Below are 18,917 nucleotides of genomic sequence, written 5' to 3'. Positions count from 1 at the left end.
CCGGTCAGTGCATGTTCCTTCATGGATGTTACTAAGGCTGTATTGACAAAGAAAAATTATGTTGAATTAATGTATTGACTCCATTGACTCAGATAATGTACTTGTATGTCTTGGGAGGCTGAATTTAAACAAATGGATGTTAATTCAACAGCCTTCCTTCTTGACAAGAGTCCTGGTTCTCTAATAGCATGTCCTGTTTACTCAGTTTTATCTCTTGACAGAATATTCTGCAGGTTTCCTGTGGAAGCAAGAAAGTGATTATTTTGGAACTGAAACAGGCACTTGAAAGAATGGGATTGAAATACATGGATGCCTGTCAATTGGTGGTGAGAAGTGTGATGTAAAGTAGTGACACAAGCATTCATTTGGGTATTAATATAAGCCCAGAGTGTGTTGTCAGTCATGGTTCAGTAGATCAGGAGAGGTATTATTTGTGTTTGGGGTGTGCAGAAGAAAAATGTCCATTTCTTGGACATTTTGGTTTGCTAAATATTTAGGAGTCTTCTTTTCCTCAGCTAGCAAGTTGAACAGGCATGTTTTTAAAAAAACGGATGTTTAAGAACTGAAACAATTGGCTCTCAACCTTTACTAATGGGGGTGTCCAATGTCACCAAATATTTGATACTGGTATTTCAGCAGAAACTTCATTATGAAAATACAGGGGGCACTCTCCACCTCCTCTCATGCATAATAAGGACTGATATACTTAGTTATTATGAAGCATAAATAGTAACTATGGCGATTAGCAATTGATCTTGAATACGTCCAAAAGTAAGCCTTTCAACTTTGATGCAAATGTCCTACATTTTTGTCCCCTCTAACTGGAAACTGAAAAGGAGCTCCCTAGCATTTGGCCTCAAATATGTACTTAAAATGCTCAAGGCAACTTATGATGACTGAATCAAAAAGGGAAATCCATGATAATAATAATGATGATGATAACTTTATTTGTTAGCCACCCCATAACAAATTCTTCTCTGGGCGGCTCATAATGGAACAAAAGAATATAAAAAAAACAATTAAAATACATAAAACAAAACAAGAAATTTACAAAAAATACAAACATACAAAATGTAGTACATTGATATATCAATATTTGATATATAATTTGACAGTATATGAGAGCTGAGAGAGTATATGAGATTTTATAGATTGCCAAAATCTAATCAATCAAAATCTATATATTTATTTCTCCTAGGCATACTCGTTGCTAATCCCATGCATGGCAGCTCTCGTGAGAGTTCGCTAGCAGCTGCTGGATCGGATTAGTGAAGGGGACGGGGGAGGGGATAGAGATGCTGGCTGGGCCAGTTGGTGGCAACAGGAGGCGTTGGTGGAGGTGGTGGCGGCTGTTGGGAGAAGAAGGCAGTGGTGTGCCGACCCAGCCTGATGCACAGGAGGAAGAGGCAATGGCGGGGCAGGCTGGCTGCTGGGAGGAGAAGGTGGTGGTGGGTCGACCAGGCAGGGCTGGCAGGAGCAGGAGACAATGGTGGGCCAGACCGGCCACTGGGAAGAGAAGGCAGTGGTGGGCTGGCCCGGGCTGGCCAGAGGGAGTTGACCACTACCAGGAGTGGGTGGATGGGAGGAAGTGATGGGCCAGCTTTCCGGCCAGCCCACCATCCAGAAACCACGGGCTGAAGGTGAGGAGTGGGTGGGGGAGAGGAAGCGGGTCAGCCAGCCAGCCCGACAGAAAGCAGGATGGGGAGAGAAGTGGCCAGCTGGCTGGCCAGAAAGCTGGGTGTGCTGCGGGGGGGGGGGGGAGAAAAAGTGGTGGTGGGTGGGCCCGCTGGAGGCACAGAAGCTCTGTGCCCGGCCCAGCTAGTATTAAAATTTTTCCAACCCTGTTGATTACTGTGATGGCTAGACAAGGGCTAATTAGATGCTTTCAAAAATCCAATAAGAAAGTTTTCAGAGTGGCTGCTGCAGACGCTCAGCTAAAGGCTTGCCATACAACCAAGTGCACAGGAGGGGAGAGAGAGTGATTTTCACTGTTCTCCCCTCCCTCCAAAAGTACTTTTTGGCTTTGAGGAAGATGTCCCTGAGGGTTGTGCATCCTTGGGGACATATTTCTGGAAGCCAAAAAGTACTTTTGAAAGGAGGGGAGAGCAATGAAGATTGATCTCCTTCCCCTGTAGACATGCTCTGCTGCAGCCACAGCCACAGAAAAGGCAGCCACAGAAAAGGCCCAGTCCCAAGTTGCCACCAAACGAGTTTGCGGCACTGGTCGTTGGACCTCTCCAGATGATCTTAGTAGGCGACAGGGTTCACAACAAAGAAGGCGCTCCCTTAAATACCCTGGACCTAAGCCGTTAAGGGCCTTATAGGTAATAACTAGCACTTTGTATTTCGTTCAGAAACCGATCGGCAGCTAGTGCAGTTCTTTTAGAACTGGTGTTATATGATCCATTCGGGTAAACCCAGAGATCAATCTGGCTGCTGCATTCTCTACCAACTGTTGTTTCTGAACTATGTACAAAGGCAGCCCCATGTAGAGTGCATTACAGTAGTCAAACCTAGAGGTTACCAGCATATGTACTACTGTTTTAAGGTCACTAATCTCCAAGAATGGACGTATCTGGCGTATCAGCTGAAGCTGATAAAAAGCACTCCTGGCCACAGCCTCAACCTGAGAGACCAGGGAGAGTTTGGAATCCAGGAGCACTCCCAGACTACGAACCTGGTCTTTTAGGGGGAGTGTAACCCCATACAGAACAGGCAGATCTAAGCCATCTCTCGGATTCTGACCCCCTACTGACAGTACCTCTGTCTTGCTTGGATTTAACTTCAGTCTGTTATCCCTCATCCAGCCCAATATTGCCTCCAGGCAGACACTTAGGGGGGTCATGCCATTTCCTGATGAAGTTGGTAAAGAAATATAGATCTGGGTGTCATCAGACACCCTTTGGGAGCACATCACCCCCATTCTGAAAGAGTTGCACTGGTTGCCGGTTCGTTTCCGGGTCCAATTCAAGGTGCTGGTTTTGACCTTTAAAGCCCTTAATGGTTTGGGCCCAGGGTATTTGAGGGACCACCTGCTCCCAAGGGTTGCTGCCCGCTTGACGAGGACATCTGAGGGGGCCTTGCTCCGGGTGCCGACAATGAGAGAGGCCCAGCTGTCATGCACTCAGGACAGGGCCTTCTCTGTTGCTGCCCCCAGACTTTGGAATGCTCTCCCAGTGGCCATTCACTCCTCGGACTCCATCACGGCTTTTAGAAAGCTTGTTAAAACTTGGCTTTTTATCCAGGCTTTTACATAATCATTTTTACTGTTGCTTCTGTGTGTTTTTACCTGTTATATTGTTTTTATGCTTGTTTTTTATAGATTTTAAATTTGGTTTGTTTTTATATTTTTAAGCTTAATATTTTTATTGTCTTTTTATTGTATGTTTTAACTTTTGTAAACCATCTTGGGGTTGTCTTTTAACGAAAGGCGGTATATACATGCAACAATAAAATAAATAAATAAAATCAGCATATTGATAGCATCCCAGACCAAACTTGCTGACGATCTCTCCCAGTGGTATCATGTAGATGTTAAAAAGCATTGGAGACAGTATGGAGCCTTGTTCCGTCCCTCAGAGAAGCAAATGCTTCCCTCCCTCAGAGAAGCATTTATGATATTTACCAGACCCTCTCTGATAATATGATTATCAGATGAAATAAGCCAAGTTGGGCAAGGGTCAAGAGAGCAGGTGGTAGGGCGTGCAGTCCGAAGTATTTTGTCCACATCATCAGAAGTAACAAATTGAAAATGGTCCAGTTCAATCCTACAAGAGGAGTTGCTGGGCACCTCTGTGATAGACTCTGCAGTAACCATGGAGTCTGTCTAGTTCAGTGCGAATACAAGATATTTTATCTGCAAAAAAGTTTTTAAACAGATCACAGCGAGTGACAGATGGTTCCTGATTTAAATTCAAGGCAGAGGGGACATGAACTAGCCCCCTCACAACCCTAGACAACTCAGCTGGACATGAATTTGCAGAAGCAATGCGGGCAGAGAAGAACCACTTCTTTGCTGTCTGCTTCCTTGCTATCAGATATTCCAGATGAGGTCCTAGTAATGGACAAGATCCAGAATAAGCTAGACATGACTAAGCATCATTGATATCAATGAAACAAGTTAGTTATTCCTAACTTAATTTCAATGGGACTTAATCATGACTAACTTAGTCTGGATCCTACCCAATGTAAAGAAAAGAATACATGCATTTTCTTGTATGTTCAATGTTTCTGCTAAACAGGGGCATAGCCACCATTCTGCAAGCGGGTTCAAAGAACCCGGGACGCCAATGGTAGGGGCCATTGAAGCCCCCAGAGGGGCGTGGCTCGGGCTCCAGAAGAGCCCTGAATGAATGCCCCCCGTCCACGTCTGGGCTACTAAGAGCCCCGAGCCTGCTCTTGCCCATCCTTTTCAGGCAGTGTTTGCTCCTTGAAAGCATCTCTTCCCCTTTCCCTTCCTCCAGAGAGGGAGAGAAAGGGAGAATAGATGCTTTCAGGCAACAAGCGCTGCCAAATGACAGGAAAGCGCTGGCTTGGGCTCTTAAGAGCTCGAGGCCACACACCCTTTGAGCATGACCTCAAGCTCCAAAGAGCCCAAGCCAGGGCTTCCCTGTCATTTCAGGCAGCGCTTGCTGCCTGAAAGCATCTATTCTCCCTTTCTCTCCCTCTCTGGAGGAAGGGAAAGTGGAATAGATGCTTTCAGGAAGAAAACACTGCCTGAAAAAGATGGGCAAGTGCTGGCTCGTGGGCAGGGAGGGGATTCTCTCGGGGCTCAGGCACAACCCATGTGCATGACGTCATAGACACAGGAAGTTGTCAGAGAGGCCGCTGGGCAGGGCCGGACCCAAGCCACTGCTCGGCTGGCTCCACACCTGCTACTTAACATTATATCATACTGTCAGCTCATCTTCACTTTCTTATCCATTAAAAACTCTAACCTTTCCTTGGAAGAGGTAAGCTATGTACTTCTAAACTGTAGTATGTTATACTGATTATAATAAAAATAATAAATGTCAGCATCGTTCTACTTTCAAAGTAATGAAACATTCATTTAGTATTGTGCAATAATTTAAAAGACACGTCACTGCTAAATTTACTTCAGTGTAAGAAAAAGTGTGCTTGTGCAAGCAGCATGGAGTCAATGTGCATGAAAGAACAGTTAATCACGACAAAACAAAAGGAAAGCTTCATAAAAGAGGTGTGCAGCTTGTAATGTTTTATATTCACTTACTTTGCTGAAGTCAAAGAATTTATTGCTTTTCTTGTTGTCTTCTATGCATCAATGCATGTTTTCAGGGTATTAGAAGCTCTTCCTTCACTCACTGGAATTTGCTGCCATCTGTTGGTAGTTTTATTAGTACAAACCAATTATTTCAGTTCTCATTGGTTCATATTCTTGTAATAGTTACAAGAATCGTTACAACAACCATTATAGTCTGGGTCTGGGAGAAAACATTCCTGATAATGAAGGATAGGTGAATATAATCCAAAGCATTGCGTAAACATGGACTAATTGAACATTGTGAGCCAGAACAGTTTCTTAATCTTCTATAAAATGGGTATATAACGAAGGATAGGTAGATCCCCATGGATTCTACTCTTGGAGAACTGGACTTTTCATCCAGATTCCTTTGAACTTTCCAAAAAGATATCCAGTAGTCGGCTAATTCCCCAAATAATCAGCACACACAATTTGCTGAAAAACACATTTGATGCCAAAATAAACTTCAGCTTTCTATATAAACATACAAGCCATTTAGGTTTTTGAATATAAGATGTTTTAAAAACAAAACAATAAAGCAACTTAAAGTAAAGGAGGAACAAGCAGAAAAGATCTAAACATATTCCATGAATCTGGTTTTTTAACAGTTTGTAATTTTTTCAGTCTCTCTGCTTTAAAATATTATGGTTGGAAAATATCTCTCAATTTACATGTAAAAACATGTTCCTTTGCTATCTGTGGCTCATGCTAGAGTTTATATTTGCAAAGAACAAGGGGTAAAGTTATCAAGAAAGTAAAGAAAAGTCAAGGTCACAAGCTGTTTCTTTCTTAGCACAGCTGTTATCTTTACCGAGCAGGCCAGGAATGAATGTTATCAGTCTACCAGAGGTGGCAATAGAGTGAACTCCACACTTCTCAAAAACTACTAATGCTAAATAAAAAGTTGTTAAAAGACAAGAAGATACACAGGAACATAGGAAGCTGCCTTCTACCAAGTCAGATCTTTGATTGATCTAGCTCAGTATTGTCTACACAGACTGGCAGCGGCTTCTCCAAGGTTGCAAGCAGGAGTCTCTCTCAGCCCTATCTTGGAGATGCCAGGGAGGAAACTTGGAACCTTCTGTGTGCAATCATACAGATTTTCTTCCCAGAGCGGCCCCCATCCCCTAGGGGGAATATCTTACAGTGCTCACACATGTAGACCAGACTCTTATTCAAATGCAAACCAGGGCAGACCCTGCTTAGCAAAGGGGACATCATTGCGCAAAAGCAAATGACTAATTTAAAATTTAGTTACTGACACTGATGGATGTACCAAGTTTTAAAGATATGCAGTGTTCTATGTGTCATTATATCTGTGCACCTTCCCCTCTGCCTCATGGACTTAATATAGATGGAGAAAATGCCACTGGAATGCTGAGCAGGAGGGAAAAGTCGCAGACTGTGAAAACACAACTAAAGTGTCATGTACAGCCTTCTTCTCGAGAACCTGTGGTTGTCAGGGGACATGACTGGTGTGCACATTTTCATCAAGGGTGGTATCAGGGGGTATAGCTACTCCTCCCACACATCTATTGAGCATGGGAATGATTTATGAGAAGAGGACTTCTGTGATACCAACAGCCTATAAACTGATCCCCTCCCTCCATCAACACACATTTGCATAATTACAAAGCTCAACTGTTTGAACAGGGTTGATGGGAGAAAGGCAAAGATTCAAGATACAAAGATAATGAGGCACAGAAGGGGTAGGGACTCTCAAAGGGATGGCGTAAGGAGGGGTGGAGGAAACAGGTGGTCTAGGAAAGGAAATGTGGAGAAAAGCAGGGGTTAAAGGAAGACTGTCTAGGAATCATCAGATGCAGAAACCCTGGTAAAGGAATGGAATACTGTATGGTAGAGACAACAGTGATCTGTATGAAAGAGGGGCACCAGCCACCAGACAAAGGAAAAGAAGGCCAAGGAACAGAGAGGGCAGGCTAAGGTAGGACAAAACCACCTAGAAATAGGGCTGGGAACATGGGACTGATCCTCATCCATCCAGTCATGTATGGTTTCCAGTGATGTAGTTGCAAATTCAGAAGTAGAGGTGCTCTCCATGACAGCCCCCATGGTCATGCCCACCCCAACAGCCAGAAAAGCCGAGAAGTACCAGTGCTCTGGCACTGAGCCCATGCACATGCCCCACCCCACCACTACACCCCTAATGGTTTCATTTCTATATATATTTCTGCATATTGATAGACATCTCACTAGTGCTCTGCTTAAAAGGAAAGCAGGCATTCTAAACTAGTGCTGAAAGGGCCCCTACATTTTCAGTGCCCAAACTACAGGTGATGAAAACTGGGGAGCAGGGGGGTGGCGGAGGGGATGAATTACTGCAGAGTTTTTTTGGGGGGGCTTACTAGCAGTGATACTACTGCTAGACGCATAGGTGTCTTTTGTAATTTTTCTCTAAAGCTGTGCCTGTGTAGTCAGTTCTAGTAGCAGTGCTGAAGGCCTTCTTAGTGGCTGGCTTCTGACAGGTGTCATCCCCACCCCCCAACTCTGGAATGGACCAGGTGCATTCTACAGGGGAATGGTGGCCAGGAGGCTACCACAGTTTCCAGCATTGTTGCCACCACTGCCTGCACAGCTGCAGCATTAAATAAAATTTAAAAAGATATGGTGCCATCGCCACCATCACTGCCAATAAATCAGTTTTGGTGCAATTCTTTAGATGAGCACTACTTTTCAACATAATGCAACACAATGTTGCATGCTCCATCTTATTTTCTCAAACTTATCATCCTTACAAAGATGGGTTATTGTTCAATCAGACTTGCAGCAGATATCATGTTCCTTGCCCACTGTCTATGCATGTTTTCCCTAGATTCCCTGGATGAAATCTCATCAAACCCACTTTGTTTTTCTATTTCTGGTGCACTTTCACTTCCCTATACTTCCTTTCATTCATTCCACCTACAATTTAAATCCTCTTAACTGCTTAAAAATATTTGTCCACTAGGTGTCAATAGCACACATTTGAGCAGACTTGATCAAAGTTTGGCTTTGTTTCTGTTTTGCTGCTTCATGATGTAGCAGTACATAGGAACATAGGGAACTGCCATATACTGAGTCAGACCATTGGTCTATCTAGCTCAGTATTGTCTACATAGACTGGCAGCGACTTCTCCAAGGTTGCAGGCAGGAATCTCTCTCAGCCCTATCTTGGAGATGTCAGGGAGGGAATTAGGAACCTTCTGCTCTTCCCATTGCAGCTCCATCCCCTAAGGGGAATATCTTACAGTGCTCACACTTCTAGTCTCCCATTCATATGCAACCAGGGCAGACCCTGCTTAGCTAAGGGGACATTATCTGAGAGACAATCTTCTTACAATCTGAGGAAGCCACTGATTATATCATCATTCCTATTGCCAATCAGAATGCTCTGAAAAACGTGGGGGGAAAACTGAGCAGCCCCCATTCCCAAAGACCATAATGAAGCAGAGCAAATCACTTCTGTCAGCCTCACAAACACACATGATTATCACATCTCACATTCAAATGTCTGAACTATTTGAAATTCTGCAGTTTTGGGAAAGCAGGAGTTCTGAGCATGTGCAGAGTGCTACAGACCTTTTGCCCTGAAACCCCCTTTCTGCCTTGAATCTGCCCCAAAGACATGCCAACTTCAGAAATTCTTTAAAAATCACCCCTTTGCCTAATTCCTTTGGAATCCGGGTAGTAGGAAGCACCCATAGGGGCACTATCACCTGACCCACTGTGGCACTTCTAGGAGGCACCCACAGGCAGAAATGGGCACTGTCTGTCCCCATTGTCCCATAGGGTGGATCCAATGCAGCACACATCATCAACAGGAGCAGAGCTTTGCAAAGAACAAGGTTTCCAAAGGTCACACACATGAACTGTGTCACTCACCACATCCACTGTGTCCCACGATCCCCCCCAATAGAAATGCAACTTATCTAGACACAACAGTGTGAAACAACGAAATGCACTGCCCCATGTGCCCCCTCCCAATGCAGGATAACAGCAGCAGCCAGCAACAAGCAAGTAAGTAAGTAAGCAAGCAAGTGTGATATCACAGATGCAGCAGACCAGGGCCAACAACAGCATCAAATGTGCCCTGCCCTCCCTCCCCCAAGCATTTCATCAACAAGCAACAAGCACAGCTACATCTGTGGCACCCAGCCATAAAAGCGGGTTAAGTAAGGATGCAAAACAACATTCTGCCAGTGGAAAAGCGAGGTTTTGCACCCCTCCCACCTACACAAGGAGAAGAGTGATGATGACAACAATGGCACACAATTTCTGGTGCCTTTTTTTACAAAAACGTTTCTGCAACAGATCGGAGCCTGTGGCACCAGCACAACCCACTGTAGATGCAAGCAATCTAGTCTGAATAAAAATGATGCCAGACCCAATCTGACCCAATCTTCATTGCAAAGAAGTACACACACACACACACACACACAGAGAGAACTTTTCCTGTGCCCATCCATGAGGTCCCCAAAATACACAGGCACAACAACAAACCAAACCAAGGCTTTTGAATATGAATATATATATATATATATATATATATATATATATATATATATATATATATACACACACACACACACTACTAGACTTGAGATTATGTGGGGGGGGGCATAGAGTATACCTCTGTGTGCATTCTCTGCGAAATGGTTAGTTGTTTAGGGTTAAAAATTTTGCCATGCCATCAGAATGCTACATGCTCCAAGTCTGCATGACAGACATGTGAGGGCACCAGCAGCAAGCTCATCCTTGGCCACGGCTGGGGATGGGGGATTTGGGTAGGTGGGTGCATGTGTGTATGTGCTGCTGCTTCAGTCACAGTCCTTCCATGGGTGGAAAAAAGCAAAGCAAAGTCTCAGACAACGTACATTAAAGAGACAAGTGAAACCCACATTAGAAAAGAGAAATGCATGAACAACAAATCATCATCATATCATCAGCATCATATATTATCACACTGATATTCATCATTTTCATTTCAGCATCAATTCAAACTAGTCAATGAGGGCAATTCTTTCATATCAGCATACATCTTCCAAAGCCCTCCCTCCTGCCTCCCCCCACCCAACCACAATCTCTGTAGATGGGTGGTGGTGGTGGTGCTGGGCCATATCGGCGCCAGGCAAGGATGTGCCACCCACCTAAGTCATGGGCCTCATGGTGTCATCCATGGTTGAAACAAATCAAACAAACACTATCCAACATTAAAGGGAAACAAAGCAAACCCGCTGTGACAGTGTGATCCCCTCATATGTATGTGTAGTTCAGTGTAGGCAGGTGTGAGACATAGCATCCCAGAAACGTTCCTGTGCCTGCACACGCATCAGCCTGCCTCTGTGATGGATGGTGTGCCGCTTCTGCCTTCTGGCCTTCAGGACTGGGCAAGCGGGTGCTCCTGCAAGAAGGAGGGATCCACAGATGTATGCTGCAGAGAGTGACTACAACTCCATTTGTCCCTAGCCTTGATGGTGGCCAGCCATTGCAACAGTGGGGAATGGGAGTTGTAGCCTCTCTCAGCAACATCTGGGAGAACCCCTCCCTGATGCAGGGAGCACTCACTTGTCCTAGCCCTGAGTACCGGCACAGCAGCAGTGCCCCATCTCACCATTCTTGGGCTGGTAGTGCGGCGGTACCTGTGTGCGTGTCTGGATGTATAAGCAGTAAGGGGCAGAGACTGTGACACATCTTGGTTTGGATGAGCTGCCATGGCATGGGAGGCACTGCATGGGGGGGTGACGTGAGTCACTCACCCTCCACAGCCAGCTCAGGGTAGCCCAGCAGTGGGAGGTCGGCCTTCAAGAAGACCAGCTGCTAGACCAACTCAGCATCCAGCCATGAGCGTGGAGCGGTCACTACGTCCCCGGCCATGGAGAACAACCTCTTGCTCGAGATACTGGTTGGGGGCATAAGAGGAACCAGCCAGCAATGGTTGCCAGGTCTGGCCAGACATGGCGCCGTGTTGCTCCAAACTGGCATGGCTCTGTCTCCCGGCCTTCCATCAGCTCCTGCAGGTAGGGCAGAATAGACTGCTCAGCACGGCTGCAGGGAGAGTCAGGCTCCTCCTGTCCCCCTGGGAAGGCACCAAAGAAGCCCTCTGTGAACCACTGGGTGGCAGAACGCGGTGGTGGCACTGGCCGCTCCATTGGTGCCACTGCCAGAGAAATCGCACTGCTGCACTGGGAAGAAGTAGTGGTGGTGGCAGTGCTGCTGGGGGTGGAATGCACACTGCTAGGCTGCGCACCAGCCCCCTCTCCTGGTCATCGTCTGCACCTAGCCTCTTCTCCTCTGCACGCCTAACGTGCTAAACCAGGAGGTCCCTCCACCTTGGCATCGGGTCAGGGGTGACAGCTCTGCCCTTCATCCTTGGGTCGCAGATGCATGCCAGGACATGCCATGCAAATGCACCCAAGGGTGTTGTGAGCCATTCCACTACCCCAGCCCTCAGCTGACCTGCCAGGGCAACTGTGTCCACAGTAGTCAGGGTGGCCTGGAGATCACCCATGGTCTTCTTGAGGAGAAGACAAGTGGGCAAAGCCTGGCTCAACGTAGTTGCCTCAGTACACAAGCTGTTTGTGGCAGCATAGAATGGCTCAAGTACTAAGACCAGCTCGGAAATGAGCTTCCAGTCCACAATGGACAGGTCGCACACATCCAAGCCATTATGCATTACCAGGCTATGGATGGCTCCCTCTTGCTCCTGCAGGCGCTGGAGCAAGAGAAAGGTGGAGTTCCACCGGGTAGGAACATCTACTTGAGCAGGCGCCTTGCCTTTTCGCTCCAGTGGAAGTGCCCAGCAATCTTGCAGCACTGGTCCACAAGAGCGGCCACGGAAGCAGCAGGTTCTGGGGTGGGAACTAAACCCAACCTCTGCTGGTACTTGGACTTTGCCTCTTTAAGTCCAGGTGCATCCTGCACCACCAGGTTCAAAGTGTGTGCAATGAAAGTGATGTGCACAAATTGAACCTGCCCGGCCTCCTTACTCATGTGTCCATCGCCTCCACGTGCAACACTGCCCAAGAGGCTTGCATGCATGGTAGGAGATGGATACAGCTCCAGCGAAGCCGGATGTCTCCTAACCCCCATGCCCCCACCAGTGGGCTGTCAGGGATATGAAGGCAGTGTGGAGTCTTCTGTTTTTTAAAATGAAAAAAAAATCTTTGGAATGGGAAAAAAGACGGAATTGTTTTTTAAAACCACGAGGCTACGCTACCCTTCTAACCACCTACTAGTACTAGCTAACGGGGATCCCTCCCACAGACAGAACCCCTATTTAAACTTCTTATAAACTAAACAACACACAACCTTTTTAAATTCAATTGCAACTCAAAACTTCCCTCCAAACAGGAAAAACATCCCAAGAACACACAATTCCAGAGACGTGTGTGTGTGTGTGTGTGTGATGTGTGTGTGTGTGTGTGTAATGGGTACTCACTCATTCTAGGGCTTCACCCACGTTGCGTCCTGTATTCCATTCATTCATTCATTCATTCATTCAAATTATGTACCACCCAAACTTTCATCTCTGGGCACTTCTATTGTCTGGTCTCTGAATCTACTCTTTCTTCCTCAATCTTCTTCTCCTTCAGTCTTCAGATGTGGGGGAAGCTGGGGCAAAAGCCTGGAAAATCTGGGGGGAGGGGTGGCTGGTCAGGTGGCCAGTGGCCACAGGGGCTCAGGGGCTGGTGGCTGGCACAGACAGCAGGCACAGGCAGGTAGAGATTCTCTCAGCAGCAGGAAGGGGGTGAAAAAAGATAGAATTCTCTTTTCTTCTCTATTCCTGAATCAGTGGCAGGAACAAAAAAACAATGCAGCAGAGATTCCACTCCAGGCTGGCATGCAGCAGGAGCAGGCAGGCTGGGTGGCAAGGCAGGCTGGGCTCAGGCTGGCAAGGCAATAGGCAGCAAGGCAAAGCAAGGCAAAGGAAGGCAAAGCAAAGCTCTCTCTCTTTCTCTCTCTCTCTCTTCCAACAAGGCAGAAAGGCAGAATGGTGGCTGCTGCCTCCTTAAATCTCTTTGAAAATCCCTCCTTGAACTCCGCTGCCCCCCCAACCCTTCCCCTGGCCAATGTGGGGTCAGTCAGGAGTGGCAAGAGCCAAAAGAGACAATCTGGAACCAGGAGGGAATCGTCAGCAGATCAGCCCATGCTTTCATTCACCAATTCTGAAGCCTGGAAGGGTGGGAAATTCAAAGCGACATCAAAACACCAAATGGAGACTACATGGAAATAGCCACAGAATGGAGGTCTGAAACAACAAAATATTCGGCTCCAAAATTTGGGCAATTTGTTTTGGAGTTGAATCTTGTGATTTGTTTTGTGTACAAATCGCCCGAAACAGCTAGATTCGGGTACAGATTGTTCTGTACCCGAAACGTTTCGCACATCCCTAATACACAGGACACTTGGAATAACAGGACACTGTTATTCCTGGGTATAACAGATTGCAATTGCATACAACTTGACCCTTTGTCCACAGAGGCCAAACATCCCATGAAGCAGTGCTTTTGACCTGTTCTGTTTTGGTCAGCAGTGTCCTGGCTTTATTCATATAGCTGCAAACTTATCCCAAGTTTTATGATGATGGGACCATCCCACATTAAAATTCACTAGGAACTTCTAGAAGCTTATTCATTCAAAGGTAGAAGCAATTCTTTTGGCCATCTGCCTCCTCTTATTTCATGCATTATATATATTTTAAAGCACATTAGCATAATCCCAAAGCCTTTCATATTCTCCTAAGTAACTTGTTTGAAGATTCTCTTTCATTTCAGCATCCAGCAAACAGGTTGTGATAGTTTTGAAGTTTTTGTTGGTATTCTTTAATTTTGCTATGTGACAGTTGGGGACCAAATATAGTGGTTAGAGTGCTGGACTAGGACCGGGGAGACCCGGGTTCAAATCCCCATTCATCCATGAAACTAGCTGGGGTAACCTCAGGTATCCCAGGCCCAAACCATTAAAGGGCTTTAAAGGTCAAAACCAGCAGCTTGAATTAGACCCGGAAACAAACTGGTAGCCAGTGCAACTCTTTCAAAATGGGTGTGATGTGATCCCAATGGGAAGCTCCAGATAAAACCCTAGCTGCCGCATTTTGCACTAGCTGCAGTTTCTGGATATTCTTCAAGGGCAGCCCCACGTAGAGCACATTAAAGTAGTCCAGCCGTGACGTGACTAAGGCATGGGTAACTGTGGCCAGATCTGCCTTCTTGAGAAAGGGACCCAGGTGGCGCACTAGCCAAAGCCGTGCAAAGGTACCCCTGGCCACTGCCTCCACCTGAGCTTCCAAAAGCAGAGCCTGGTCCAGTAATACCTCCAAGGTGCGTACTTGCTCCTTCAAAGGGAGTGCAACCCCATCCTAAACCAGTCAAACTTCCTCATCCCGATTGGCTCTCCTACTGACCAACATCACTTCTGTCTTGTCCAGATTCAGTCTCAGTTATTAACCCACATCCAACCCATCACGGCCTCCAGCCCCCAATTCAGGATATCCACTGCCTCCCTAAGATCAGGTGACAAGGAGAGATAAAACTGAGTGTCATTTGCATATTGCTGACAACTCAGTCCAAATCCCTGGATGAACTCTCCCAGCAATTTCATGTAGATGTTAAACAGCATGAGGGACAAAACCGAACCCTGCAGGACCCCTCAGGCCAATGGCCATGGAGCCGAGCAATAGTCCCCCAGCACCACCTTCTGGACCCTCCCCCCAAGAAAGGACAAGAGCCACTCCAATGCAGTACCTCCAATTCCCATACTCAAGCGGCGATCCAGAAGGATGCCATGGTTGATGGTATTGAACGCCAATGAGAGGTACAGCAGAACCAACAGGGATACACTCCCCCTGTCTAGTTCCTGTAGTAGGTCATCCACTAGAGCGACCAAGGCAGTTACAGTCCTGTATCCAGGATGGAAGCCAGATTGAAAAGGGTCTAGATAATCCATATCATCAAAAAAATCCTCTGCACTTGAGATGCCACCACACGATCTATCACCTTGCCCAAAAAGGGGAGGTTAGAAACAGGTCTATAGTTATCTAGGTTGGAGGGATCAAGGGAGGGCTTTTTAAATAATGGTCTTACCATCACCTCCTTGAGGCATGATGGCATCCTGCCCTCCCTTAATGAAGCATTAATGATCACCTCCAACCATCTGCCTGTACCCTCCCTGGCAGCTTTTAGTAGCCATGAAGGGCAAGCGTCAAGAGCACACCATGTCTCCTGAACACTGCCCAGGATCTTATCCACATCCTCAGGCTACACCAATGGAAAAGAATCCAACACAACAGGACCAGATGGTACCAGAGGCACATCTGTCGGAACTGCCAAAACTCTGGAGTCCAAATCAGTCCAAATCAGCACGGATGCGAGCAACTTTATCTGCAAAGTGACACGCAAACTGATCACAAAAGGCTGTAGATTACTCTTCCCCCATTACCTGGGGGGATGTGTGCAGCAATGTCTTTGCTACACAAAACAGCTCTGCTGGTCTGCACTGCACAGATGCAATGGAGGTGGAGAGAAAACATATCTTCGCCACTCCGCCCCCATGAAGTAGTCCCTAAAATTGGCTCTAGACCATGTCTGATTTGTCACAACTCTTCCTCCAGCGCCGTTCCTGCTGTAACCTGAGTTGTTTCATCACCTAAGCAACACGGAAAACCAAGGAGCAGAATGGGCTCCACCAAGCCGGAGAGGGCATTTAGGAGCAACTGTGTCAACAGCCTGGGTCGTCTCTCCATTCCAGAGATTCACCAAGGCCTTGACAGGGTCACCAGCTCTGGACACTGGAAACTCCCCAAGGGTCATCTGGAAACCAAGCAGATCCATAAGCTTCTGGGGGTGGACCATTCTAATTGGTCCACCACCCCTGCAGAGGGCAGACAAAGCAGTCAGACTAAACCCCACCAGATGATGATCTGTTAATGACAAGGGAGTTATCTCAAACTGCCCCCCCCAGATCATTTATTCCCCGTTCAGCAAAAAACAGATCCAGAGTATGTCCTGCCATGTGCGTAGGGCCTGATACCAGCTGAGACAGGCCCATGGTTGCCATGGAGGCCATGAAATCCTGAGCTGCACCTACTGGGGGAGCATTGAAATCCCCCAAGTGTGGACATTGTGCTCAGTGTGGACATTGAAATCCCCCAAGACAATACGTTGGGGGGAACCCACGGCCACCTCCGAGACCACCCCCACCAGCTCAGGTGGAGAGACTGAAGTGCAGCGGGGTGGTCAGTATACCAGCAGAATCCCCAGCCTATCTCGGAAACCCACTCTCAAGGACAGACACTCGAAATTCTGAGATTGCCTGACTGGGCACCTGGAAATGGGGAAGATCTCAATAGAGGGGCTGCTGCATGATCAGGAAACCTGGAGGACAGAGATGAGAGAGACTAACCCCACCCAGCTCATCCAACCAGGTCTCTGTCACACATACCAGGTCAGCAAGCTGATCCACAGTCAAATCATGGATGAGAGATGTTTATGCGTTGACCGACCTGGCATTCAACAGCAGCATCCTGATCCTTGAGGAAGTGTTCTCAGAGCTCCTTGGGGTCACAGGGTTGGGAGAAGAGCTGGGAAAAGGAACAGGCCTCAATTGCCTGGAGCATTTCCCCCTGTAGCAGCCTGCCCAACTCCCACTGCCATACCTCCCTCTGCCCGCTATCTGTGATATTGCTGCCCCCACACCATCCCCACTTTTCTGCTCTCCCAGACACAGCCCGACCAACTGCAGCTCCTCAGTTTGATAAAAACCAGCTCCAGGACTCATACAGTCAAACTCTCATGCGGGCTTCTTGATGGAATGAAAGGAAGGTCTTCTGAGGACCCAGGCAGCTCTCCCCATGGCTGAGAGCCACAAGGACAAGAGCCCCTGTGCTCGCACCAAGAGGCCCCCGCCCTTGGCCCAGCCTGCTCTTTGTAACAGGAGCAGCAGCAGCCCCACAGATGACACACCTGGAGCAAGGTGGGGGAGAGGCAAACACCAGAGTCAGTTCTCTGCCCAAGCTGCTTCTCCCCCCAATCTCCGGATGAGCTAGGAATACACCTGCTACTACTGCCTGGCTTGTGCATGTCACCACTGCAGATGGGGAGGGCATCATGTTGCACTTCGCCACAGGCAACACAAAGTCTTGGATCACCTCTGCCTTAATAGAGAGGTTCAGAACACCTTAAGAACACTGTACCCAGGGAGAGCTCCTTCATGTGACTGAGATGCTGGGTGTACAGTGTTCTTAATTACAGAGGGGATTTCTCTGAGTACAGTGTTTGTCTGAGTGTGTGGTTAAGAAGTACAGGGCTGGGGCTTGCTGGCATGCTCCAGTTGGCACTGCACCCACAGACTGAGAATGCCTGAAGACTTCTGAACAATTCTGAGTTCTCTTTCCATCTGCATGCTTTATTATATTTCAGGCAAGCAGTGTAATCCCAAGAGCCATCTTAGAAATCCATCCTTCCTCAGAACAATTACTTTGTGATGGCTGTTAAATACTGTGCAGTAAATACATGACGTTTCCATTGCTCACTTGAAATGTAATCCCATTTGGTGAGTAAACACTCAACATAAATACATAAACAGTCATTAATATAAAGACGGTAGGCTGAAAGCAGACACACTGGCTGACATCATGACTAAATTTACTACAGGAAGTCCTATTGGAATTGAGTGGTCCTTTAGTGTAACTCATGAGCAGTTCTATTGAGTGATTGAGCCAGGATGTCAGCAACTGTTTTATATTTGATCTTGGATTCTCTGGTGTAGTCTCAACTAGGGCGCTTTCCAGACTAGACCCTACAACAAGGTCAGGATGTATCTCAGAAGTGTGCTTCCACACTTCCTGCATCGTGACACCGCAGACCCTTCTCAGACAGCAGGGTGCTGTTCATATTTCCAATGCCTTGTTGAGAATTTAATTGCTGAGATATAGAGCAAGGACATCGTATATCTGGCGTGAAAAAGTTGCTGGTTTTTTGGTTGTTAGTTGCTGCAAGACTGCTCCCCCTGCTGTTTACGTTCCGAATACGACTTGCCTGAACAGAGGCATTTTGCTGCTGATGAGCAGCTAGCCTGGAAAGTGCCTAAGGCTGAGTGAAGTGGGGACATGTTCCGTGGACATTTTCATGGAAAGCTCTCTCGTATCTCACAGATGTTTCAGGTAGTCACACAAAAGAGGACAACAGAGCTCATGCTTCCTGAGTCATGGAACCATCCTCACAACTTGAGCACTCCCCTTCCACACTCTCCTTATTTTTTAAAAAATCTGCTTTCAGGTAGGGTTGGCATCAACATTTTTTGGGGGGTGGAATGAAATTTGAAATCAATGTCAGGTTCCTTCTCAAGGAGAAACAATGGAAAATTTTCAAGGGAAGCCAAATGAGGTTCTATACAGCATGTGATATTTCTCAGGAGGTTTCAGTACATCTTTCCTTCAACCTGATCAAATGCTGCTTTGTTTCCATTTTAAAAAGAAAAAAAAGGCTTCTTTTTTTCACCTAGCAGGTGTGTTGGTCTTACAGTAGAGTGTTGGGGTTTGTGATTATTTAGCAAAGCACCAAGGAAGCTACCACTCCAGTTACAGAGTGCAGAGTTTAGTTGTTGCAGCTATTTAAGTAACACACATGGAGATCACTGTAGAGTCTAAACTAAATTGATT

At 46.7% G+C, this 18,917-nt stretch overlaps 1 protein-coding gene across 1 annotated transcript in view; it reads right to left on the bottom strand.

The window, feature by feature from the left end:
• LOC128343996 (serine protease inhibitor Kazal-type 5-like) overlaps nucleotides 1–18,917 on the bottom strand; it is a 226,428-nt gene that overhangs the window by 169,511 nt on the left and 38,000 nt on the right. Inside the window, exon 4 of the mRNA XM_053293435.1 lies at nucleotides 5,231–5,338. The gene's annotated coding sequence lies outside the window, so the exon portion shown is untranslated. The remainder of the gene's footprint in view (nucleotides 1–5,230; nucleotides 5,339–18,917) is intronic.

Source organism: Hemicordylus capensis, chromosome 2, assembly GCF_027244095.1.
Source record: "Hemicordylus capensis ecotype Gifberg chromosome 2, rHemCap1.1.pri, whole genome shotgun sequence".
NCBI classification, from domain to species: Eukaryota; Metazoa; Chordata; class Lepidosauria; order Squamata; family Cordylidae; genus Hemicordylus; species Hemicordylus capensis.
The sequence above is the reverse complement of the archived record's forward strand: the minus strand, read 5'-3'. Positions and strand labels throughout refer to the sequence as shown.